Raw genomic sequence first — 27,871 nt, forward strand, 5'->3', positions numbered from 1 at the left:
TGGACATCAGACTGGCCTTCCTCAAAATATCCCAGGATACAGGTCCATGAGGAGCTCTAAGTATTGGGGCAGCTGATCCTGGGCTTGGATCTGGGGGCAAACTCTGCCTATATATGACTCCTATGTGAGAGGAGAATTAGCATCTGCACTCTCAGGCCATGGAATTACCTATGTTGGTTTGGTTTGGCTTGGTTAAGATTAATGGACACTCCAGTGCAGATCTTTTAATGCAGTTTAATAAAAGTTGGTCCATGTTTAAACCCAAAGATGATTTGCTTCCTTGTTCTTGAATCTGCATGCAATCTGCTGAATCAAAATGGCAGTAGCTAGCACTATGAAAATGTCATTCAGACTCAGAAATCCTACTTTTTGTGTGGTCTATCCTTTCCAGTTCCTAAAGGTTGAAATATTGGCAGTGAGAGCTTGAACCTAAAATGTGCCAGTACCTTGACCACAACACATATCCCTTTGCCTTCTCCATCCCTCAAATGCTGCTCCTAAAAGCTTCTTCAAAATCGAATTTGAGCTGAAAGGGGTTCTGTATTCCATCTCAAAGTAATCCTTGATTGGCTGGGATGGCCCATGGAGCCCCTGCAGAAAGAATTCATGGTATCGGCACCTAGCTAAATCTGATTGACTGCATAACAGTGTGACACCAATCTGCCCAGTATGGGATTCCTGATTGGCTAGAATCATTTCAGGGGGAAGGAAATAGGAATCCATGTAGACCCAAAGCAGCAGTGGCAGAGAGAAAAAACCTGGGGAAACAGTAGATGTAAAAAGTTACAAGCAGCCTCAAAAGGGAGAGATTTGGGGGAAGGGTATGCTCTCCCCTAAAATACTTTCAAAATGAAAACAGAACCTGGAGAACATTCAGTTCTGTGCTAATACAAATCCGAGACACTTCATTCACCTTCATGCTCCCCAATTTGTGAAAGATTTACAAGGATAACAGCATACCAGGCTCTCTATTTCATCCAGTGAGCTCTTCCTTTCCTTTGATATCTTCCCTCCTGCATCTGCAGGACAAGTTCTTTTCATAGGTTCGAAGCATCTCTTCACAGCTGCTTCCTCCTGAGAGGAAGTGGGACCAGATCTGCTTCCAAAATCACATTCAGCAGCGGATGAGAAGCTGCCATGAGCTCCTCTCCCTGGGGAGCACAGAACTAGCGCTGTGATGCTGCACTCTTTGTGAGGTGTGCTTTTAAAGGCTAATCTGACAGGTGTTGCTTGGCAACCTTTCAATGCTTCACTGCTCTCAATGTGTTTTGCAGTCCTCTTTCTGCTTGGTCAGAAATGGTAGGGAATGGGTGACGGCAATTCTTGAGATGCGTCATGGCCATTACTTCCAATCTCTCTGACAGTGGCTGTTTGCCAAATGGCAAACACAGCTTGGATCAAGGCAAATTCCCTGACCAAGGATTTCTCCTGACACACAATAGTTGGTACCACTGAGCCAACTGCTTCATGCTTTGTGGCAAAGTCGTGGTTGCAGTTTCAAAGATTTGACCTTCACTAAACTCTTTCCGAGTTAATTTTCTGCTGAGGCATCTGTCAGTGAAAACGCTTGGGGTTCATGCTCAACTTTGGTAGAGCTCTGGTCCAAATTCTTTGCTCTCAGTGTTGCCCTGCTTGAACTTATACTGTGACCTAGAAAGTTGCCTGTACAAGAGCTGGGGTGAAACCTTTCAGAATCTGTTCCTCCAGAATCAGTGGACTTCTCGTGTTTTGCAAAGTGGGGCAAACCAAGTGGAAGTCTATGAATTCTCGCAGATTTCCCATTCAAAATCTGGCTGTGCAACTGGCTTCCTTTTCCACCTGCCATTCCTGGTGGCTCAGAATGCAAGTTCCTAGTGAGCATGCCCAGGATTTGTGGGGCACTCACTAGGAATTGGCCCCCAGCATCAAGATGCATCTCGGGAACTGCAGTTTGGAATTGCATAGTGCAGAATGATATCATGTGTCACTATCTGTGTTCTCTTCTTCCCTGGCCGTTTTCACGTGGCCTGCCTGCATGATATTGTCATGCGAGATGTATGCACTGCTGTCCGTTGCCAGTATGAAGCTAGAACTACCGGTGGTGAACTGCCTTGGTGAGGCAGCGTGGATAAACTGGCATTGTTTTTAATAGAATTTTAGGATGGACCACATCACTTTCTTTGGGACTGCTGATGCCTAATCTGCAAACATGCTAGAATACTATTCCCACTCTTGCCACCTCTCAGGGTGGCCATATATCCTCTTTCAGGGAAGAGCTTTCCATTTGAATGCATCTTCTGTTTGAAAGACATACGAGGTCTAATAAATATTAAACCCACACTAGGTACAAATGTTTGCAGCTCTATGGTCATCCATTTCACCATCTTCAATCTTAGTTTATTCTCCTCTGCCTAAACCACAAAACTGCTGCTGCTTACACTGCAGTGTGTTTAGCTCATGTCAGCTTACTGCATCAAACAGGCCCTGCAAAGGTGAGAATCTGCCTCATGCCTAGACAGCTGATGATATAACAAGATCCTTGATATACTGGAAACTGGAGCTAAATGGGTCATGTTGCACCAATTAACATAATTCTCACCAGAGACTTCAAGGGAAGGTAGGTCACATCATCTGCCATTCATACCAGAATTCTGCTGTATCAGGAAGGTTACTAGATAGCAGCCCTTTTGGCAGATCTACTTGGAGGTAGGCTGGCAACAGCAGCAGTGAGGAGAACCCTGAAAATAGGATGCAAAATATTTTTCGTGACACAGTTCTGCTGCTGTTGTTGCATAGGAACATTTTAAGAAGAATAACCCAGGGGTGTAAATCCAAAAAGGAATCCTGCTGCTTGATGCTAATCTTCCTTGATGGGTCAAGGTATCTGTCTGTCTTGTTCAAAAATGAGCTCATTGCTAGTCCAGGATGCAGAGTTGTAGGACCTTGGGTCCTTCTCCACCCTTTTAGTGTTCCCTAGATTGCCACACCCCTTTCCCCACTCCTTTCCCCCATTATTATTCGGTGGTTTCTTGGCTTTTGTGCAGTCTCTTTCCCCTTCCTAACCATCTCTTCAGGTTTGGTTATTTGCAGAAAGGACTTTATGTTAAAATATGCTAGTGTGGTGGGTACTTCAACCCCACACCTTTTGCTCTTGGTCCTACTTACAGCTGAAATTTGGTTCCCAGCCCCATAAGCTTCTCCAAAATGGTAGACAGTTGATATGGGGAGTTTCAGCACCCATATCCCTGGACCAAAACTTCTATGGATTTCATCTGTGTTGACTGGAGAGATTTGGTTTGCTGGTTGACTTTTCTTGACTTTGTTTTGCACTTTGCATAGCTTTAACTAGGAGTGACTTTACAAAATCTCTCTCTCTCTCTCTCTCTCTCTCTCTCTCTCTCTCTCTCTCTCTCTTAATTTAAAGAGTGCTGGAGGCTTCTTTTTTCTGCATTATCTATTGATTTACAGATATAGAGGCCAAGCCGCAAGCAACACAATGATAGGTCCAGCACGAGTCCTGAACCTCAATTCAGACACAAAGAAGAAGCAGAGACAACCTAAAGTCCCTCTCCTAACCCTTTGCTGCTGATTAACTTCAAAATCTCAAACTCCTTGTCATGAATTCAGATCCGCCCTCCTGGCAATTGGGTGAGGGCCATCATTAGCTGGTCCTGATTGCTTGATAATTGTTTTTCAATGAGCAGCCAAGTCATATCCAAGAATGTATCAACTCCATGGTGAAAAATGTAAAACTTCTGTTTGCCTGGTCAATCCAAATTCCATTAGCTGGAATGGGTGGAAAAGTTGATCTTGGAGAAGGGGTTTAGTGAGCATTCAGGGAGCTGGGGTTGGGGAGGGATGGAGACCAGCACCACCAAGATGTGGTGTACTCTGCCAATGCTTCCCCTCCACCTTCGGAGGGCCACAATTAGTCTGCTGAAATTAGCCACCTAGCTGCATTGCAGAGTGGGAAAGTGCAGGTATGACCTTCATCTCTGTGCTTCTTCCACCCTGCATAGGATGCCCAGAATCCTTCAAGGATGCCCGTCAAATTGCTTCCTTCATCCATCACAGCTCAGAATAAGGCCTTTAGGGTACAATCCTATTTATTCTTAGACAGAAAACATCCTGAATTTCCCAGTAGTTGTAGGATTTTTTTCCATCTCACCATGCATAGGATTGAGCCTTACATACCATTCTGTGCCACTCTCTACCAATTAGGCAGGTGCCAATGTTTTCAATCATATCTTTTCCAACAGGCATTGCCAGGGAGGTAAGAAGAAGCACATCAACTTCTTCCTTACAAGCAAGCACAGATCTCTGCAGTCTTAAGGTTCAGCAACATGCGTTTTTCTTTTAACAAAAGCAAAGATTCTCAGGAAGAATAGGTGAGAGCCTCACTAACATGCGTTGCCCTTTCTTTGGGCTCCTAGCCCTGGCCAGACCAAAAGCAAGGAGGGGCTTGGACCTATGGTATAGAACAGACCACATTAAAATATGTATTTTTAAAACATATATTCAGAAGACGAGCAACTAGGCAGATGTAACTCAGTTGATATTATTACATCTTAGTAACAAGCAAGTTTAAATATAAAGTTAATTTCTCTTGCCAACAGCTGAAAGCACTGCAGATGAAGCTGAGATGGGATGTGGCGGAGAGAAGCCTCATTGAAATACATTGGCATAATTTGTTTTCCTGGCAGCTGGGTAAAAATAGGACAGGATATGTGCTGTCTATATTAGGGAGATATGTTCCTATCTAGCCCAGACATATTTCATCAGTTTTCCTTTTTGATAATCCGATTGCCATTTTTATAGTCCATAAAGAAATCAGGGGCCGATGTGATAGGAAATGACTTTCATATATCTTTTCGTGGCCCACAGCTCTGTTTTGCAACATCCCTTCATGACTGACTGACAGTTCTGTAATCAACTTGGGGTGGGATTTAGTGAAGCCAGAATCAACTCCTGTTCATGATTAAGGGCATACATTCTCCTCTTCCCCCGCCCCAGCACCAAGTGAGAGCACCAAGCTGACAATCATGTCAACAGCATCCAGCAGGGCTATAATTACTTTCAACATGTACACTGCAGTGAGGAGATGTGCATATTTCAGATCCAGTTGTTGGATTCCATCGCACTCTAATGGCCCTCGAAATGTTGCACCAGTGCAGGGGTGTAGGGGCAGAACATTGCTAATGGGGGGGACGCTCACTGGGAATGGCTCTCATTGAGTGTTGTGGGACCAGGAAAAGGGCTGTGATTTGAGAGTTTTCTCCTTCTCTTTTAACATGAGAACCTGAGGTTATCCCATCAAACTAACTGGTGGGAAAATCAGGAGAGATGAAAGGAAGGACGTCTTCACACAGTTAGTTCACAGGATGTCGTGATGGCCACCAGTCCGGATGTCCTTGAAAGGATATTGGGCAATGATTGAGTTTGCATGCCGACAACCCTCTGTAGGTTGGTACCCATGAGTTTTTGTGTTATGAAAAATCGGACTGATTTCTGCAGGTGGCCTGTTTGGGGGACAACAAGCCCCCTGATAACTCATGGACTGTTCTAGGAGTTGCTGTACCCGCATGTGTTGCCTTGTCACCCAGACCTGGATGACTGACCTCACGGTGGGTGCAAAGAATTGGCCATGGATCCACGTGGCTAGAATGGCAAAAACCCTCTTGCCATGGTTGCCATGAGGATCCTGGGCAACTGGCAGTATCAGCTGCCTCCAGAGCACCCAGGCAGCACTAGTATGAAGGCTTCCCCTTCTCCCTGCTGTGACTGTGAGTCATGTCAGGCTCACAGTGGCTTTTCCCCCTTTAAACCGTTATTCATGTGGAGATTGTGAAAGTCGGTTGTCCCTGTTTTTATAGCAACAGGCTGACCCTTAAGAGTGGCACTTGCAGGTGCTGCTCATGGTTGCCAACCATTTCTTGGTTTTTTATTTGGTCCAGCCATATGTCTCATCCTATCCATTGCCCTGTCAAATCCCCCTTCTAAAGAGGCACAGAGTTCTGAGCTACTGAGCTGTCAAAACTCCTTTTCCCAAGAAAAAGGAAGGGTGCACAAACCTGCATGTTTTTGGGCAGCAGGAGGCTAGTGCCAAAGTGCCCTATGATGGGACTCTGTGTGTGTGTGTGTGTGTGTGCGTGCGTGCAGGGGAGGAGTTAAGAAGGTTTTGCAGAACTGTGCAGTGTTTTACTTTGCAGTAGGACACAACCCGCCTACCACACATGCCCTGCCCTACTTTATTAAGCACAGTCCTTGAATCTGGAGAGTTTTCAGAAGATAGACCTCAGTTTGAAGGTCCGCTTAATCTGATGGGCTGCCAAGTCCAGTGTATGTCTAGTGGAAGTCACAGAACCACGAGGAGGGAGATCAGAGCCATTAATGTTCCCAGCACATGCTCAGTCTTCTTCACTATTGGGAGATGTATTGTATTTTGATTTAATTGATAGCATTTATTTCTTTTTGTACATGTAAATTAGCATATAGAATGATACACATTTTGGCATCCTGTTTTGTTCTCCCTTTCTTTTTGTGATGTGTAGGTGGCCACACTCCTGGTGATCCAGTTCCCACTACCAGAGGAGCACCATAAAGTAAGGCAAGTAGGTTCTGAATGCAGACTACGTTTCACAAAAGGTCCCATAAAGTAGTGCCTCTTCCCTGATTTTTGCTGTTTCACATGCCAGGGATCTGGAAATGCATTTCATGACTTTGTATACAAGGTAAGTTCTCCTAAATGTTACCATGGATTTCACCTAAATGTCAGCAAAGAGTAACAGTTCCCCTAAATGTTGCAGCGGCAGCCTCTTTAGTGGTCTTGTGAGTTTTCCATGTAATGGTACTCTGAATCTTTGCATTTTCTTCTATATGTGTTAGATCAGCATTCCCCAACCTGGTGCACTCCAGGTGTTTTGGACAACTCCCATCATCCTCAGCCAGTATGTGCCTGCCGCAAGACTGCAAAAGCATTGCAGTCTTGCACCAGAGTGTTGCTGCTGCTGCTAAGATGTGCTCTGATCTATGTTTTCCTTCCCTCTCTTTTTCTCCATCACACACTGATTTATCTATGCAATAGCTGCTGCACGTGTGAACTTGACCTGACTGACTTAATTGAAAAGCCCTGTGAGTGGGATGCTATGAACACTGTATACACTGGTACACTAATGGTCTACTTTTACATGCAGGTCATCACTGCTCGGTCACTGATAAGCTTGCATGTATGGAAGGTCTCAACTGTTCAAGTACAAATTGTATTCTGTTAAAGCTGGGGTCAGTCTTGGGCAGTTCTTTAAGAATCCAGTTTGCTTTTCTGCACCACTGCTACCTGGTTAAATATATATACTGTGTATATATAAAGAAGAATGCCTCTATCAGTTATCTGCAATTCGCCTTCAGCTAATTAACACAAATGATGACTTTGTGCTATGGCCACCATGGGCTATTTAAAAATCCTTACTAATCGTTTCCACAATTGATCTGATATACAATGAAGAATAGTCTCTTGGTAGTAAATAAGAAGCTTATTTTATCATGGAGCAAGGCAAGTAAAGTTTAAGCCAGCAATGACCAACCATTGAAGACTTGTGAAATCTTTTTTTCCTGATTTCCTACAGGTTGGACCAGGGGATCTCCTTTCCTATTGCCACACCCCATGACCTCCTGATGCTTTCCTTGTGTATGAGTGTATACAGCAATAAAACTAGGAAGGATCCAGAGAGATGTCTGAATTCAAGAATAGTGCTATACCTAACAGAATGGCTCAAAATAGACCAGCGGTTCCAAACAGAAATCAAATATCAGAAGGATGGACATCCCTCTCCCAATTAAAAAGAAAGTCAAGAAGAGACCATTGGTCAGAACTTTAGATCTTGGGACTGAATATAAAATTCTAACCCATTTCAAAATTCTAAAATAAAGCCCAAGTTACTTAATACAGCCAAAATAAATTTCGTATGAATGCTGTCAATGTGCCCAAATGATAGTGACAACTTGCTCTGTTTTGTCAGAATTTAAAACGATTTGATCAACATATTCTGTCAAGTATACACATTCTATTGATTTTACAATGTTGGCAAGTCCTCATATTTTCACAATCCTTTGTTGTCATTTATAGTTTACTGATTTGTCTTCTGTGGGCTTGTGAGTGGTCCAGAACTCCATCGAGAAAAGAGTGAGGACTGAAATGACTCGTCATTCATACAAAATGACTAAGCTGGTAGAAAATGTGTGGATATGACAGGAAGTGACAAATGGGAGGCAGGTGATGCAAAGAGTTCCCTGGCTGGATGTTCAGATCATTGCTCTAGACGTGATGGTTCCCTTTGAGATGGAGGATGGAGAAGCATCTGAAATATTTGAAGGAAGCGGCTCAACAGCACTTCAGAGAGCTTCAGCTGAGACTCAGCAGAACTTTAGATAGCTTCAGCCCAGACTAGTTGAAATGGCTTATGTTTTGGCTGTAAAATAAAAGATTGTTTTGATCCCTACTGTGCAGAAAATGACCACAATTTTACAATCTGGTGCATAATGTGCTGTCATCCAGTAAAAGAAAATAAGTAGTGTGGTGTAAAAACAAATTTATTCATTATTGCACATCAGGGCTTATTAAAGTTGAAAGACTAAAACTGTATATTTGGCACAATCAGGCTTCGTAATCATGGTACTTCACAAATGAACTATTATAAAGAGCTGTATAGATACGAAAGACCAAATCTGTCTGTACTGAATATCAGCTTGCCCTGAATGGGAAAAGCTGCATCACTTCATTATCTCAGAACTCAGGGAAATGAGGATGTCAGATTCAGCAGTGACCAACAATTACTGGTCCTTCCCAACAATTACTGGTCCTTTCACAATTCTTCAGTGGTGATTCCATGTTTAAATTCGGCCAGTCTTTGCATTTTGTTTGCTGTGTTCAAAAAGGTATAGTTTCTCTGCAATTGGAAGGAAATGTGTGGTTGGTTCACATTGCCAACTTGTTACACTTTGTGAAACTGAAGCACTTATCATATAAGGGCAAGTTCAGGGGAATAGGAGGAGACATACAGGAACTCGGCAGTCACCTCCAGCATCATGGTCAATGGAATAAACACAACAGTAAGAAGTGCTCCATTGTGGCTGCTAGCCACAATGGCTGTCTATCGCCTCCAGGACAGAGGCAGCATCTATCAGGATACCAGTTTGTCAGGTGAGTGACCCTCATGCTCTGCCTTTGGGCTTCTTCTAGGCAAATCGGGTGGGCCACTGTGTGAAAAGAACACTGGATTAGACGGGCCCTTGATATGATCCAACAGGGCTCTTCTCAGGGTCTGGACACTGAGAAAGCCTCTTGGATCTCTGTGCAATCTGGATCTCTTTGCCCAAGCTCCACAGCAACTGGTGTATGCAAGTGCACCACATCTAAATAATGGAGGTAGCACATAGCCAGCAAGGCTGGTAGCCTTTAGAGCATTCTGCTTCTGTAGGCTAGCTCTTGAGGGAAACGGGTTTGAATATGTCCTGCTGGTGCACTCCTACAAGCATCTGGCTGGCAAATGCTGGACTAGATAGGCCGTTGGTATGTTCTTTCGTCTTTCTGGGCCTTGCTGTAGATGATACCGACTATTGAAACCAATTCCTTTGACTCGTCCTCCACCACCTACCCTTCCCTCGGGTTCCTAGATAATTCCATTTCTTATTTCCTCCCCTTCCTTAAGTCAGCTGGCTGCTAGGCTCACTGCCTTTTTCTGAAGGCTGTTCTGGCCAGCCCGTGGGTAATCCCACCCAGTTGTTCCATAGGACCTGTCCTGCTTCTTGCCAAACTGACAGCTGCCCCTCCACACAGAAGCTGGCCTCTGAGCTTTTCACTCAGAGCCAACAGGTAACTTCCCTGCATAAGTGGGAATGGGCTGTGGCTGTCACCAGAAGCTTAGCCAGGCAGTGCTCCTCCAAACGATGCTCCAATAGCACAGGACATGCTTTGTGCTCAGCAGGATTTTTCTGAGATCTCATTTGTGTATCATATGGACCCATTATTCTTGTATTATTGCTGCTTTCTTTGAAACTAATTGTTTGTAAATAATTGATTTAGGATTTATTTATTTATTTATTGCATCTGTTAGGCATACACAGAAAAATGCAATCTTAACTGATTATTAGCTTACTCATTCCTTTTGTTTTCAGATCTCAACTCAACAAAGAGATAATTGAACCTTTAAAAAAATTATTCTGAAGGACTCCATTGAAGTAATTATTTTGTTGTATTCTCAAATGCATTAGGTCAAATAAATGCTGCGTCATGGAAGCTTGCAGTTTGACAGCAAGCTTTAGGATAAAATCAGCTTTGTCCAAGACAGTAAAACACTGGTTTTTAAAAGACTTTATTTTCCAAAAAAGATTTCTTACAGCCTGAAGGCTTTCCCCTCTGTGTTTATAACAATTTAAAAAATATCTTAGCAATAAATAACCCTGAATAACTCTAAAGGAACCAAGTGTCTTGAAAGCTATATGCAGTGATCTTTACTAGACTACACAATAAATGGAATGGATTTTGCTAGGTAAGCTCCCTGTTAAATCTCATTTTGGAGTGAACTACCTACACAGGCATTTCATGTTGTAAGACCTTGAAGTGCAAACTCTGAAGACCACATTTCTGCAGCGGTGTAACCTTAGAGCAGCTTGGAAGTTGCCCTCATGGAGGAAAGTCCAGTGCTATCCTTTGGCCCTTTTGCTATATTTTGGTTGTTAAGTGTCCAAGCAGGATGTGTTTGTTGCTTACATTTGCCTTTGTAGAGGATTGTCTTCATGAGCAGAGATTCTAGCTCACTGGGGTGGCCAAAATGTATTCAGTAGCATCCCTTCTTCAGACCTTTTTTCAATGCATGGGCAAAGTAAAACTTGTAAGGAACATGTCCCTGGGGTTGGGACCAATGTGTGTAACCCTGCCATCTCTCTCCATATGGTGACTAATGTTTAAATAGCAGTGGTGTAGGGGAGTCAAGGCTCACAGGGAATTTTCAAGCAACAATATGTTTTCCCTTGTTGTTATGGAAAGCATTTTCAGCAGTTTGGCAGTAAGCTACAGTGGGTTTCCAGAAGACCTGCTTTGGATGCTAGAACTGTGAGAACAGGTATGTTGATATAATCCTGCACAGTTCCCTACATTACTGAGCTCTCCTGGGGGGGTGGTGGCTATGGGGACTGCCATGATAAGCACTGAAAACTTACCATCACATCATTGCTACATGTGCTTCAGGCAAACTTTAGTGACTTTCTGTGAAAGTGCCACCAAAATATCACCAAAACGGAAATAATGATAGGAGTAGGAGCAGTGGTAGTAGTACTAATAGTAACAACAATAATTATTTATTAATTATTCTCAATAAATTAATAAATCAATTATTAATAAATTAATATTTATTAACAACTTATTATTAATTATTATTTCAGCTTTGTTGTGAGGGGGCAGGGGCTCAAGTGCTATGAAGGCATGTTGCTATCATTTTAGGAAGCCTTTCCTGGAATTCCTCAGATATTAAACTTGAGAAAGAACACTCAGATTGTTATTTTGAGTTTAGATGACATCTTGGTGTCACTCTTGTAAAATATGGGGCCCAAGTCCCCCACGGGCAAGCTATGGCTTAGGAAGAATCATGCCCTACAACCAAGGGACATGGGGAAGATACAGTGGTGACTGTCACACATTCTTCAGGGATACATGAACTATAGAAGCTGTTTCAGAAAATATTAATAAATGGGTAGAAGAAGGAATTTCAGCAGAATAACTAATAAAGTATAATAAATAAAGTAATAAAGCAATGCTGCAGAAGAGAGTGGAAAGGGATAAATCCAGTCTACAATTCACAAAACTCAGCAGCATATAATTGCCCTCCCTGCTCAGATGATAAGGCATTACAAATGATGGTCCTGTAGCCCAAAACATCTGGAGGGCATCAGACTGGGAAAGGTGACCCTATCACTTAACTGAAACAGTGACTGCTTTTGTGCATGCACAAGTTTTTGTGAAATGGGAGGTCCAGTAGTGATACAAGGATCCTGTAATGGATGGACCTTCTTGGAGGTTTTGGAAACTACCTGATGCTGCCTTTGCTATGCAACATGCAAAATCCCTCTGGATCCTAAATTCCTATGGATCCCTTGACCACATGACACTCTCAGGGATGGAGGAGCCACAGCAAATTTAAAGAGGCAGCTTAGCCTGGTTACAAGCTGATGGTTGGTTCTAGCGGCACCTTTGCAAAGGAAAGACTCCAGGAGCTCCTTGTCACTCTTGTTTCAGGCAGGCTCTTGGAGCCCGAAGTCCACTGTGCCATTCTCCATCCTCATCCCATTCCTGTTTAAGCTGCCTGATAAGGAGAAGGAGGCCTTGCCAAAATACTGGCATGTATACACTTGAAGATAGTTTCCTCAATTCTTTCCAAGATCAGGCTGGAGCGGAAGGGAATACACAATCTCCCCACGGCCATTGCCTTGGCTTCCAGTGAGTTTTGGTTAATGACTTGAGTTTTGAATTTATGAACACTCAGTGACTGAGACCAGGGAGAACCAGTTTCTAAGCCACTCTCATCCAGGAGAGTTTTTAAGATTTCAAGATGAAGTTTGTTTATCATTGAGCAACTTTGGGGAAGTTACTATTTCTCAACTTAAGGTACTTCATGGAATAGTTGTGATGACAGAAAATAGGAGGGGTGACCCTGAATTCTGGTGGAAGAAAAGATAAAAACATGCAAAAAATAATCTGACATTAGAGGTGGGGAGGGGGTTGCTTTCACTAGAGCCTGTTCTTATTTAAGTCTGCCTGAGGTTTTCATCTACACCATTCAAAGCAAACTGACTGGATCTGCAGCTCCTGGACTGATGTGCAGATTGTAACAAGCGATGCTAGAAAATTTTGTTGGTTTCGTTGTTAAGTGAATTGACCTAATTCACCCTTCCCAGGCAAATATGACAGTCAGAACATAGCAGGGATGGGCTGTTTTCATTTGCAACCTGTTTTTGGCTTGTTGGAATGGCTAAATTGAATGTTTATTTGAAATGAATGACTACATCCCCCCCCCAACCTTTGATGAAAGAGTAAATATGTATCTATATCTATATGTGTATCTAATTATATTAAATGTGCATTTCATTTGTCAAACACAATTACACATTTTAGAATTTGTGAACATTTCATTTTTCTTTGTGTTTGGGATTGCTATAAATAGATGTTCAACAGGTTTTATGAACAGAATTGAAATTCCCCTGGATTCCCTAGAACATAATTATCCTTCAGATTCATCATTTCTCTAAATTCTGCAATGAGGTGCGTAGTTCCAAATTTGGCTTAAAATGCATGTGTAAGGAAATATTGCATACAAAAGGCTGGGGTGAGTCTGGTTGGCATGAAGCAACCTATGGTCAGGTCATTAAGTTGAGACTTAATGTAGGCTATCCATGAGAGGTTGCAGTTACACAAGTAGCCACCTTCCTCTATGGCCAAGTTACCACTTGGGCTAAATTACAAGTGTGGCTTCTGTTTTGTGTGCAGTGGACATCATATCCCCATCCCTGTGATGCTCCAGAATAAGACAGCACCTGGGACATGTTGAGCAAAGGAAACAGTGTCTGGGCCATGAAGAAAGAAGCACCACTGCTACCCCCACAACTTGCAAAAGGAGCAACAAAATAAACCACGGAAGGACAGAATTCATGCTGACAGAAATAATGCCCTTCATCTCATACCAAGAATTCCAAGTTTCACTCTTCCTTTCTGAAATACTAAATTTTGTGATTTTTTGTATCAGTTCAGGTGCAAACCATAGTTTCTTCTGAAGCAGAAATAGAAACCTATTTCAGTTCCTTTTGGTCTTCTCTCTTTCCAACCTGGTGACAAACTATAGATGTTCTAGAAAGAGATGGAAGGAATTACAATGTGGAGGGGGCAGACTGGCATTGTGTGCAGTGTTGTGGTGAAGGCACAGAATTAAAATTATGCAAATAGTGTGCTGCTTATATATGACATTCTGGAGATTTCCACAAGACCCTTAGAAGCATTTGAGAATTGCCACTTTCCAAAGCAGAGAGTTATACTCTGCATTTTTAAATAGCAGTAAGCAGTGATAGATGATAACTCTTCTCTCTTAACAGGGGATTTCAGGAGATTTCAATAATGCCCACAGGACATAACCTTGCCTTGTCTCCTTTAAAACAGAGATGAGAAAGTTCTGAGGAAGGTGCATTAGGTCCTTCCAAAACCCTCTGGGGAATGCACACTGGGGTAGCCGTTTGTGTCTGTGGAAACAGGGCAGTGCCGGAACATCACAGTTCCTCTTGAAAACAAGGCAGATGAGGAACCATCAGGGGGGCTGTACTGAGCTCAGTTGTGCTGGAAACAAGGGGCATGCTCCCTGCATGCCTTCCAGCAGAACCACTGTGGCACAGCAGTGGCAATTTTGGGTGATGCAGTGGTGATTCACAGTAGTGGTGACCTGAGGAGTGCACAAATGATCTGCCTAGGGTGCATCTAGTTTGTCCATCCACCTCACCTTTAAAATCAACCATGGACATGATCCTTGCTAGGAGTGTGTGATCTCTGACACATTCACAGTCCTCCAAGTTGAGAAGTTACAACTCATTGTTGCATACTTTCCTACGCAGAAATCATGACAGCATCCATTTAAATACAGAAAAGTTTCAATGACTTATAAACTCTTCTCCAGCCCACTCTGTCCTGGAATTCTCAGTGTAGTCTTCACATGCATTCACTCCAAAGGTGGTCAAATAAGTCACAGTTGGCTGTGAAGCAGTAGCCATGTCTTCACTAAGATGTCATGGTCAAGGAGATGTGCTTGCTCCCATACATGCCATAGAGTTCTTTCCACTCAATGACACTGATTGTCTCCAGAGGACAGAAAGGTCCAGCAGCACCACCTTCTGGCCAAGAAATTCATTAAAAACAATTCAAAGAGCAATATACTATTTTAGGACATTTAAGCTGTACCTACAGAGCATTTTCTTGTATTGCATCCTTTAAGAATGTGGTGGGGAACTTGTAGCTTTCCATATGCTCTGGCCTACAACTCCCATCAACCTCTACTCAGTACAACCAGTGGTGAGGTACCATGGCTGTTGTAGAAAATGAAAAAAATAAAGGGGTGAAATTTGCCACCTTCTGATTCAGAGAATGACATAGGTGGACCCAGAGTGGATCTGAGTTAGTGGAAGAGTTAGTTACTCTGGTTAGTAAGTGGGAAGGCAGCAGAATGGCTGGAAGCACACAGATACTTGACATTTTCAATTTTATTAGCTTGTTTATTAATGTTTGAATATTAATTACTGACCATGCATATAAACACAAAGATCATATACATGGCAGATAAGGATGTTAAAAGTTTCTTCTTAAACATTAATATACTGTACCTCTTAATGCTCTTTCATGGCCTTACACCATAGTATATAGCTTTTCAAAAACACATACCTATTCCAGGGAATAAAGGGGTTTTTTTCTTCATTGCTGTTTTGGTATAAATCTATTTTATTTACCTTTTTGGTAACTGCAAATATTTTTATGAAGGGGTTCCACTATAAACTCTAAAATGAAATAAGAATGGAGAAATTATGTGAGAAGAATTCTCTAGGCTTGTAGAAACCAATGTTGCTTGTCCATTCTGTTCACAAGAAGCCAGCCTCTCCAAGTTCCTTCCACAAGCAGTGTCTCTTATGTTCAGTAACAGAACAGAAAGTGAACGGTTTTGGGTGCAAGCTTTGAATCACAAGGAAACATTCATCCAAGAGCCTTACCTTTCAAAGTGATATGTCAGGAATGCAATCTTCTCCATTCTGGAAATAGCAGTACCTTCTGAATCTGGCCAGCACAGATGGATGATGCTTTGTCAGTTCATTTTTTGATAAGAATTTTTCAGAATATGCACATTTCTTCATATATGCAACAGGAAGAACTTCAGGTTTCAAAAATGTGAATGCATGAGAAAATAAAATCAAACAGTTAACTCTTTCCTAATCTGGAATCTACTGGCTGACTAGATCCTTGGTTAATCAATACTATCTCTTACCACTGTAAATTCCAATGGACTTCATATTTGGAATTGAAAGCCTATATCCCCTACTTAACAGCAACATTTTCTGAATGCAATCCATCAGGAAGGAATGGGTGTTTCACAAAAGTGATGAGTGAGAAGAATCAGAATATGGGTGATTCAACTAGAAGAGTAAATTTGGGCTGGCATAGCAAGCATCCAGGTAAACATGTGAGGAGCATAGAAACAGACTAGATAGCAAGTGGCACAGAAAGAAGCTGTGAAAATGACAAAACAGAGCGAGACAAAGGGGCCTCAAGGTGGTGCAGAGTCCAAGAGTTCTCGGGAGACATTGTTGACTTGCCTTTTCCCGCTTCCTTTTATAGGGGGCACTGGGAGCTAGAACCAAAGAAAGCCCAGGTGAATTTTCATTCAAAGGAAGAGCTAGGTTGCAGAAGAGATTCTGAAAAAATGGCAAATATGGTTAGCCAATAGGTGTTTGTTCTTTCAGGATAAGATAAATTGAGAGAGAAGAAGTTGACAAAAATGTATGATGACAGCAAAGGCTAGAACAATTTCACCCTCAGTTAAAAGTGTAATTGCCAGAAAATTGTGGGAAATGGTCTGTACTTCTTGAAGAATCAAAGTTGTACACATGTGGCAGCACAATCTTGATACAGAAAGGATCGGATTAGATGGATCTTCCACGTTAAAAGTACTGGAGAGTGGGAAATCATTCCCATGTTTTACTGGAGTAGATGGAAAACTTTGCTTTAGCTGTATACAATGAGTGAAATCCTTAAACTTTTTTTTTTTGACAATTTGCCATACTCCTTCTGATTTAATTGGACAATTTATAATTGTCATTATGGAAGCAAGCAGTTTTTAGCTCATATCCTTTGTTTTTAAAAATCACTGATTATTCATGGACACTGTGTATATTCACATTGGTGAAACACCTTTGTGAAAAGGCATTCTGATGCAACTGTGTGATTCCATCAAGCTTCCTTTTGGGACTATGGTATAGGGTTAGGGTTCGGGCTAGGCTAGGCTAGGCTAGGCTAGGGAAAAGAGCAAAAACTAGCAAAACACATGTGCCGCTGACCTGAACCATGTCCGTAATGATAAAAACAAACAAACAGTGTCATTCCAGAAATGAAATCAGCAACTGTGGAATTCTTCCTCTTCTGCCTAACAGAGATTGGACATGAACATGACTAGATTGTCTTTAGATATGGCTCCTCTAAACAATTGAAATGGTATTGTCTCTGATTCATTGTTTAGGTTTTTTTCAGCCCCAAAAAACATTTTTCCTTTTCTCTACCCTTCTTTTCCCATTTATTTGACCTTGAATAATCACCCCCTAATTTTCTATGCCGGTCTTTCTATCTTGGTCTATCTTAGTCTGTATATATATATTCTTTTTAACACTTCTTCATTGGTCACCATCTCAGTCCAAGCAATTGTAACAACCTGTGATAAAAGCACATTTCAAATCCTTCTTTTTTATGGTAATCTGTGCTGAAGTCCATTAATCTATAACATACACTAGAACTGAGAATCTATAACACTATAAAATACATATTCTCAAGGGTAATTTTGAGTTTTAGTGCATATTTGATTTTTCATCTGACCACCCCCTTCCTAAAAAACCTCACCAAAATTGGGCCATCTCCATTATAAGTTTTACTGCATTATAATAGCACCACATTTCATTAAGTCAGGTTCCAGGATTGTTATATTTATCAAGATGCTTTATGTTTTCATTTAAGATCTTTAACAGCTCTTATTGGGTGACCTACTTTTTAATAACTGCTAAACACTCGATTGTTTTAACATTCATTTTTAAACCATGCACCTTACCTACTGTACTGACTTTATCAAGGAATCTTTCTAAACCATCTAAATTGAGCAAAACTGTCTTATCTGCATATTCGATGTGGAATTCAGATGGGGAGACTTGAAAAAACATCTGCCACATCACTTTCTGTATATGGGAAGCATTCCGTCACACACACTTGCATTCCAAGAGTTTCACTGATAGCAGAGGAAGCTAGAGATATTATCTCAATGGAAGAAGAGTTCCAGCATCAACATTCATATAAAACACTTGACAATGGCTAGGAGGTTAGTTTCTTATCATCTTTGTTTGGCAATCCCCCCTCCCCACACACACCCATCCAGTGTTTGGCAGTCAACTGATGTTCTTCCTATGTTTTGGATGTATTCCTTCCTCTTTGCACTCACCACCTAACACTGCAGAATGCTTCATACAGTGGACTGTGTGTGTGGGTGTGTGCACGCACAAGTGTGTGTGCAGGGGGCTGGATTCTCCACCCTTGTGGACAAGGACTGTGGATCAGAGGTAAAGCCATCCAGAGACATTGGTTAGCCGTCCAGAGACGTTAATTAGCCATCCAGAGACGTTAGTAATTGGACGGCATACAAATTTCATAAATAAATAAATAAATAAATAAATAAATAAATAAATAAAGCATATGCTTCATAGACATGAGGTCTCAGGTTTAATCCTAGGCAAAAAATCTCATATAGCATACCTGGCAGGGGAAGGAGGGGAGGAATCAGCCCTAGGTGGCCTTGGAGCAGCATGGACAGAGTAGAAAACACTGGGGCAGCTGGAGCAGTGGGCTGACTCAGCAGAAGCTGAGTCAGCTTTCTGTCCTCCTCGGTGCTGCTTATCTGGCTCAAAGCATAGTTCCTGGTCCAAACAATGCTGTTTCATGCAGCTCGGCCCCTTCCTGCTACAGAAACGGGCACATGGGAGGGTTCTGCAAAATGAACATCTCAGCTGTGTATGCTTTGGAGATGGCCAGAGAGCTGTTGCTAACCTCCTGGGCTATGTTTAGCATTCATCATTTGGTTCACATTTGAATGCAGATGCACCTGAGTTGGCAGTTTTATTGAACTAAAACTCAATATGTGAAACTGAAAGTCCAACCTACACACTACTCTGAATTTGACTCTGGGGTGGTACAATGTATACAAAAATTATGGTAAGAAAAAGTGTGCACAAAATGCATATATTCATGAAAATAACATTCAATTATGCAACATGTTAGGAAAATTGCTTGCAAAAATGTGGCTATCAGGCACACATGCATACAAAAATGCATGTTTAGAAGAAATGCTTTCAATATAAACTTCTTTTAAAAAGAAGAAAATATTCATTTTGGATTAACCAAATTTATCTTTAACAAAAAAAAATCAAAGTTCAGGATGAACCAAAATTAATTTCTTTTTAAAAATGAGACTGAGTAAAAATGAAATTGATAAATTCACCCGCCTTTGCATGTTGTAAGGCTTTTGTGTGGAACCCTTCCTTTTTTAAAAGTTCAGACTAAAGCCCTGCTGAAAGTTCATTTCCAGCCAGACACCTAAAGCATTATTTTTGGATATGGCAGACCCTGACTGAAACCAGTCAGCAGATATGCATTTCACTAGAGAGGACAAGTCACTTCCTCTTAACCTCACTTGCCTCACAAGGATTTTTAATGGCTATATCAGAAAAATATCTTTATAACACCCTTGCAAAAATACCCATGAAACTTGCTAGCATATGCAAATGCTTCATAGTGTATGGATCCAGTGTGTGTGAAATATACCTCAACAAGCCAGCTGTGACATAAGGACAGCTTAAAAGAAGCCTGAAGAAGTGGAGGAGGCCCTACGGATCTCAGATTCTCACTCCTACCATCGCTGATGCTTAGATGTGCTAGCTGGAGCTGATGGGAGCTACAATCCAACAGCACAGGAACATAAAGAGACCACCCTGGATGAGAACAACTTGTCCCGCTTTTTGTTGACCCAGGGGCTAACCAGTTGCCCATAGGAAACACAAAACCACCCTCACACCCATGTTCCCCAGCAATCATGTTCCTCAGCATCTGGAAGACCAGTAGTTGCCCAATTCTGGCCTAAAAGAAAAGAAAAAAATGACTTCTGTTATTAATTATAAACACAACACGGGAAGCTATCATTTCTCAATAGTGAGTATTTCCTGGAAAGTGTGGTAGTTAATACTTTCCAGGGTTTCATGCAGGAGCCTTCCTTAATCCTTATCATATGGTAGATTTTTAGATGTCAGCTATATGAGTTAAGAAAAATACAAAGGGGTACACTTTTTTTAAAGCTAGGATTATATTTCCAATCAAACATTGCTAAACTCTGGCAAACTGGTGTAAATAGAATGTACTTCCCATGCCACTGATAGGAAAGCACTCTTGGGCTTTGTTGGGAGACTCAGCAATATTGAGTTTCTCAAAGAAGGGTGGATATAAATGCACTAGAGTGGTGGAGTGGTTAGAGAAGGTGAGGTTTCACAAAGCCACTCGGTAAGAAATCAGTTCAGACCTCCGGTAGGAGCAATCTCCCTGTGGCACAGAGAGAGAGAGAGAGAGAGACAGGTCCTACCTGTTTGAGCTAGGACTGCCTACCTGTGGCCTTGCCCACTCTTGGCATACATCCTCCTGACAGAGTATCCTCTAGAGAATATGGCCTTCAAAAGGTTCCCCACCCCTGGGGAAGAGTGTCAGACTAGGTCCAGATAGACTTAGGTTCAGTCTACTGAATCAGGCACAAACTTGCTAAATAACCTCAGGGCAAGCAGTATTTTTAGAAGGGTTGTTGTGAGGAGAAGAGCCATGCATGTTGCCCTGAGCTCCTTGGAATCTGGGAAGAAAATAAATATAACCAATAGGAATGGGTTGATCTCCTCCCATTTGTTCCTGTGGATTCATTCTGCTCCCTCTGGTTTTACCTGAAAAATGTGTAATTTGGAAATTGGTGCACACCCAGCATGCAGCAATATTAAATTGGCTGCTTCTCCCCTCCCCTGACAGATACCCGGACAGCATTGATTAAATCAGCATGAAAAGACATATTTACATAACCACCTGATTGCATCAGGATTCTTTTTTTTCCCTTGTGATCTTAGCACTGTGCAAATGTGTGAGTGTGTATTGACAACACTTAAGAAAGACGGATGCAAACTGAAGAAGTGACAAAATTTACACATGCAGTAGCCTGAATAACTGCCTCCCCCTCTCTCACACATACACATAACCCAATATAGATGTGATCCCTACTCAACCTGAAAGAAAGAAAGATCCGGCCTTTTTCTCTGGCATATGTTGGGGACATCAGTTTTCATTTGAGATGACACAACAATGGCTGAACTGCATTTCTGAGACCACTGCTTCTTCCTATTACCCAGAACTGTCTTTGGTCTTAAACAAAACACAAAGGTGCCTAGACCCTGACTGAGTTCAAACTACAGAAGAACCCAAGGGCTGATAAGATATTGAGTGTGAGTTGTCATTAAACTGTGGGTTGTTGAAACATGGATTATTGTGTTGTCTGAACCTAGCTGAGTTAATAAACCATGATTTACAACGCACAGTTTGCAACCCAACAAAAGCATGGGTTCTCTTCATGGGTTGCTCATGGTGAACACACCATGATGTGTTAGGGCAACTGTGTTCAGATGGTGCAATAACCCATATTGAAACAACAACTCACAGTTCAACAAGCAAGCTACACTCAGCCCATACTCAGTTCTTGCATGTGGGCTAGAGCTGTTATCTGAACCCAGACCATGTGTTCTGGTTTACTGAACTCAGCACAGTTACCCTATTTGAAATCATCCTCTGTTTGAAGGGGTGTTGAGCTCAAAGCAGAGAAAACAAAGGGCTGGTGGTTACCCTTCAACAATTAGTGTCTGGAAAATAGATTGCACAGGCACCCTAGTCACCTGTTTATCTTCTTCCCCATTCATAAGTAAACCCAATGATATCAAGGAGATATTTGTTTTGGTTGGTATGAGTAAAAGGTGGCTAGAACTGGATCCCATTCATAGTCATTGTTTTCACATTTGCATCAATACATATACATTAGTATATGTACATTAGTAGAGAAATTAAATGCAAATGTGCTCTCTCTTTTCGTGTTGCTTTTCTTCTTTCTCAGGCAATGCATAAGTGGCCACCTTAGTTATCTGAAGGTGGCAAAGTTAAATTACAGAGCTCCTCTGGGGAGAAAAAGATATTTCTTGCATTCTGGGCATGCTAATAAGGCCTGGCACATTCAGGATGCAGAGTGTGTGGGTGCTGCCTCTTTTAGAACAAACCCAACCAAGGGGAGTTGGAGAAAGAATCTTGAAGGATGTCAAAAAATAAATTCCTGTCGTTCCTCTGGAAAATATTGGGGGAGTTGCTACTTTGTTTCCCTTATATAAGAGGCGGGAAGGGAGGGCCTGTTCTTTAAGGGTTGAGAAGAAGTCAAAGAAATGGTGAGGAGAAAGATTCATTGAAATGTTGTCTGAAAAACCACCCATAACTTCAGCTCAAGGCTCCGACTCTCCTGTCACATGCACAATAGCAAGGGATGGGAAAAGTTTTACATTATGAACACTTGATTGAATCTCGATTGTCAGCAGGAGGAAGGCTACTACCTTGGGGCTCTTTTATCTTTGTCAGGAGAGAACAGGTAGGGGAGGGTCTTTCCTGCAGAGCTGCTAAATGCTGCTGCATGCCTCCCCCCCCCCCCCCCGCCACTCCCTGCCTTTCTCTCGGAAGCTAGGAAGTGCAGCTGACACGGTGGCTATTATAAGATGAACTCAAGCATTCCAGTGTGCCTCACCAAGTAGCAAAGCTCAAGCCACCTTCTCACTTGAAAGGGAGGTGAGCAAAGAGGACATTTTGTTCTTTGCACAAAATAACGCCTAACTCTGTGGAAGAGTCATCCTCAGAGAGCTAAGCTCTGAATTGCATTCAGAATTTAACTGGGGAAGTGCAAAATTGCTCTGAAAAATGCGACTGATGCTCTCAGCAGTCTGCCAGCCACATGCTTAATGCATTCCTGAGCACTCTAATCAGATCTGCTTACAGTTAAGGACATTAATAAGGCCACAGTCCTAAACCCACCTAGAGGAAGGTCCACTGGACGTGATGGATCACTTATACGAATATGTTGCATATCCCATTATAATGATATACTGACTCTTTTGGGTCCGTAGGCTCCCATTCATTGCAAGAACACTCACGGCCCCCCCCAAGTTCCTTCACAACTGGATGTGAAGATTGCATGAATGTTTTGTTATTCTGCATCCTTCTGAGTTTTTGTATATTTTGGTGTTATTTTTGTATGTCTTTATTTCCTATAAAAATTGGGCTCATTCATTTATTGCATTTCTGTACCACCCCACAGTCAAAGTTTTCTGGGCAGTTCACAATATGAGGAAGTAGCATCTGAAACTTTTAGCACACCCAGACTGAAAACAGCTTGAATCAATTGAAACTGCTTAGCAATAAAACTACAATGAACCAATAACAAATGCACATTAAAAAACCCATCACACGCCTCCAAATGTTGGGGAATAGAGGGAAATCTTGACCTGTTGATGAAAAGATGGCAATTGTAGTGGTAGGTGGAACTTACTAGAGAAAGCATTCCATGATCAGGGGCTCCCATGGAGGAGTCCATTCTCTGAACCTTTATGAAAATGTTTTCCTTTTCAACAGAAGTAAGGTTATTGTTTGAAAGAAAACAGCACCTCTTTCTATGTACTGTCCAAACACAAAGCTGGTTTGCTTAGTATTTTGTTTCTTACTAAGTGTTCTTAGGAGTGAAGCCTAATAGATAGAGAAACACTACCTCCCACCAAAGATTTTACTAGTTTTACTGAAACGTTAAAGCTTCTTTTAAAACACAGTTAATTTTTTTCCAGGTGTCTTCAAATTGGCCTCAAATCTCCATGTGGTGATATTGCATGGCCATTTTAATCCCACTGTGTGACAGGAGTCAAATACTTTCAGACACTGTCCTATTGAATGCCTGCTCTGAAATTGTCATATATTATATACAATCCTATGTCTGGTATCTAATACACAACTCAGAAATGTAAAATGCAACTTCATTTATTAATTCATTTGACAACATGCCTGTACATTTCTGTTCTACCTTGTTTTGGAGTTCTTTGGGAAGGGGAGTTGTTTTCTTCAAGTTTTCATCAAGATCCAGATCTTACTGAAGTGATTGAGCTGATCCTGACAGTGCCTGGCAGAATGCATTTTTGAATTCACATAATGTACACTCCTCCTGGGTTTGGCCCAAAATACTTTGCTGGCTGAGGCCAAAAAAAAAAAAAAAAAAGATTACAGCCTCTCCAATCTAGTACAAAAGCTGACCAGAGTTTTAGTTGAATCTTATATGTCAATACGAAGACTTGAGGCAGCAAACTCCCTCAAGGGTGCAAGGAGACTGTGAGTGCACACATTTATCTGCATGCCAATGTCTTGTTACCACTCCACAATTTCTCTTCTGAGGCAGCCTCTTCATTCTGTCCAATGGCAGGAGACAGAGAGGAGCTCTGGACTAGATTTTTCTCTGAAATGTGGTTTCTGTGTGCTGGAATTCCTTCCTTCCTTCCTTCCTTCCTTCCTTCCTTCCTTCCTTCCTTCCTTCCTATGGAGGAGTATCCAATAAGACAAAACATTTTATGGGCATTTGATAGATCTGATTGATCACATGGCAGATCAAACATGTCATAGCAGTTGATTGTTCTGACACCCAGTCCTCAATCTTGACTTTCAGAGGTCCAAGGAGGACTGGGGAATAGTATCCCTTTGCATCAGGATGCAGGCTTAAGCACCACATTTGATGTAAGAACAGCCTGCATATGGAAAATAAATTTCACAGACAGAAACTATAGAATCTGTGCAATGTGCTTACATTTTAGCAACCTTGAAGACTGTCAGCTTTCTGAATACCAGGATGATTTAAGAATTATGGTAGCTCCTGCATCTATTCTAACCTTCTAACTTTCTAGTTTCATGGCTGTATCCAACCATGTACTTCCAGCAGAGGAACAAACACTACTGGCAGATCTAATCCCTCCTCCCTTGTGTGCTTTGAGATAGTTTAAAGCAGGGGTGGGTAACATTTGGTCCTCAGACCCTGTGAAATGCCTCCTGGCTATTTTGGCAAGCCTACCTGGAAAAAACAATTGTCCGTGTACTCTTGTGGATCCTTCTGGGAGAGATGTGCTCTCCCTATACACTTTCTTTTAAAAAAATGGTGGTCACAAATCCTCTGCCATTGCACTGATACATTTCTGCAACAGAATTTGCAGTGTAATAACAGCAGGGAAAATGGCACAAGGCCTCTGGTGCATTTGCATTTTTATTTATGACTTTATTGCTTTATTGTGTTTTCATTGCTTTTAATAATGTATTGATTTTATGTGTTTGATTATCATAGGCTTCTTTGGGAAAGCTTGTGTCCTGAAAGGTAGCCAGGACATATTTTAAATAAATAATAAGAAAATTGAGGCGGGAACAGAAATTGGCCCTGGGACCTATAAAAGCCACCCAGGCCACTTTGATGAGATGCATATTGAAGGTGAGTGAGTGCTTCCTTCAGACAGGGTGGGGTGCAGGTGGCTCTGTCCTTTGCCGCCCTGGTTTTCCTGCTTCTCATGCACTGCTAGCTGCCATGATCACTGCTCCTGATCATTCTGCTACTGCAGAGCTATTTCAAGGAAATGGATGCTACTAACCATTCTGAATTCATAACAAATTCCTCTATTAATCTGTATATCCCTGAGAGGAGGGATTTTATTGTTGACATTATGGGCCATTCCTCTGTCTTGACTGCTGAAATGCTCGCTGCAGTGCTCTGTCTATAACATACTCTGGAATATGGATTCTGTCATTCCTTCAAGGCTTGGTGGAAACATGCGACACTTCTGAAACATTACACCTTCTGTCACATAATAGCATTATTGCTCTGGAGGAGCCCGTCAAAATAGCTTTAGCTTTAATCTGTTTTATTGATCATTAAACCCCAGAGTTATCAGGTCTGCTGGATTTTGACAAGTGCCTCATGGGAGAGTGTCTTAAATCAAAACTAAATGACTGCTTATGAAAGAGGTGCAAAGATTGTTTTTTAATTTTATTGGAACTCCAGCTTCACTAATCTTGCCAGACTTTCATTCAGACGAGTTTTGTCAGGGTATTAAGAATCCCATGTGTCTTTATTCAGTACAACACCAGTCAGAGTCCTGGAAGAAACTGTGGCAGAAATTATTTATTTATTTAAAACATTTATAACCCATCTATACCAGCAGGTCTCAAGATGACTTGCAGCATAGCAGCACAATTAAAATACAATAAAAATATAACAAAATCCTATCATTAAAATTACATTAACCCTTAAAATACTTGGTAAATAAAAAGGTTTTGGCCTGGTGCTAGAATGTGTTGGCTCCAGGTACACCTCTCTAGGGAGCAGTTTCCAGACCTGGGGTGCTACCACCCAAAAGGCCCTTCTCTGGGTAGCCACTCTTCTGATCTCTTTCAAAAAGGGCTCTCGAAGAAGGAACCCGGAGGGATGGGAATGGGCAGGTGTATATGGAAGGAGATGCTCCTTCAGATAACCAGGCCCTAAAATGTTCAGGGCTTTTTATGTCAGAGTTAACACCTTAAATTGAGCCCAGACTTCAACTGGTAGCCAGTGCTGATGGTACCGGACCAGCATTATATGGTTCCTGTCAAAAGCCTGGCTGCTCTATTTTCAACCAACTGAAGTATCCTGACAGTCTTCTAGGGAAACCCATGTAGAGTGCATTACAATAGTCCAATAGGGAGATTACTAGAACATGGGTTACTGTTGCTAGATTCTGCTCATCCAGGTAAGCATGCAGTTGATGGACCAGCCAAAACTGGTGGAAATATGTTTGTGATGGTTTAGACCCAAAGCAAGGACAAATCGTTGTAGCTTTAGATTTTCACATTTTTTAAAAATGGGCCTTTTACAAGTGTAAATTATCAGGTCAGTAGACAAGCTGTAAACAACTGATTCCTCCCAGTGCCATACCGGAGTTGCTCCATGCCATTTCCCAGCTTCAGAGCTTAGTGAACCTTAAAGCTGCACAGCTGGCAAATGTTGCCATAGTCAAGAAGGTTGGGATGGATGAAAATTTGTTCTCTTTTCAAATCAATCAAAAAAAAAAAAATCCAAATCTATAGATTTCTTCAGAAGCAGCTCTTGAGATTTAAAAAAAGGGGGGGGGGATTATTTATTGTAAGCCTTCCCAAGACATTCTGTAGTGGATGGGGTAGAAAAGCTTTTAATAAATAAATAAATAATAAATTATGTACTATTGTATTTCAATGTATTTTATCATGTTGTAAGCTGCCCCGAGGTTTCGGCAAGGGGCGGCATAGAAATGTTTAATAATAATAATAATAATAATAATAATAATAATAATAAATAAATTTCAGGAAACCCAGATTGCTAGATCCACCCACCTACCCACGCATCATCCATCCATCCATCCATCCATCCATCCATCCAACCATCCAGGGCTTTGGGGCTCAACTCTTAAAAGTCTTGTTTTATAATTCCTGTGTATTTAACCAGGTCTGTAGTATTGGTTTGAGGTCCTCACCACCACTCTTCCTCCCCATCCTCCTCCTCCTCCACCTCCTCCTCCTTCTTCACAGATACCACATCTTGAACAGCTACATGGCTGGCTATGGTATTTCTCCGTGCAAAGAACAAGTGGACCAGTAGAATTTGGCAAGTATAAATTGCTGAGAATTTTGTTCAGAACTTCTCAAAATGTCCTCATAATGGGATGGAAAGAACTTGAGATTATAATAATACATATGTGAGAAAGCAGAAGAGAGCATTTCATCCTTTTGTATCAGTGGCTGCTCAACAGGCACATATTTATTTACTAGTACATGTTAATTCCACATTTTCCCCTCTTCAAGGGAACAGGGCAGCTCAGATGATCCGCCTCCTTGCCATTTTGCTTTCGCAGCAATTCTGTGAGGTTGGCTACACTA

The sequence above is a fragment of the Varanus komodoensis genome, unplaced genomic scaffold (genome assembly GCF_004798865.1).
Source record: "Varanus komodoensis strain SLA01 unplaced genomic scaffold, ASM479886v1 scaffold13_3, whole genome shotgun sequence".
In the NCBI taxonomy this organism is placed as follows: Eukaryota; Metazoa; Chordata; class Lepidosauria; order Squamata; family Varanidae; genus Varanus; species Varanus komodoensis.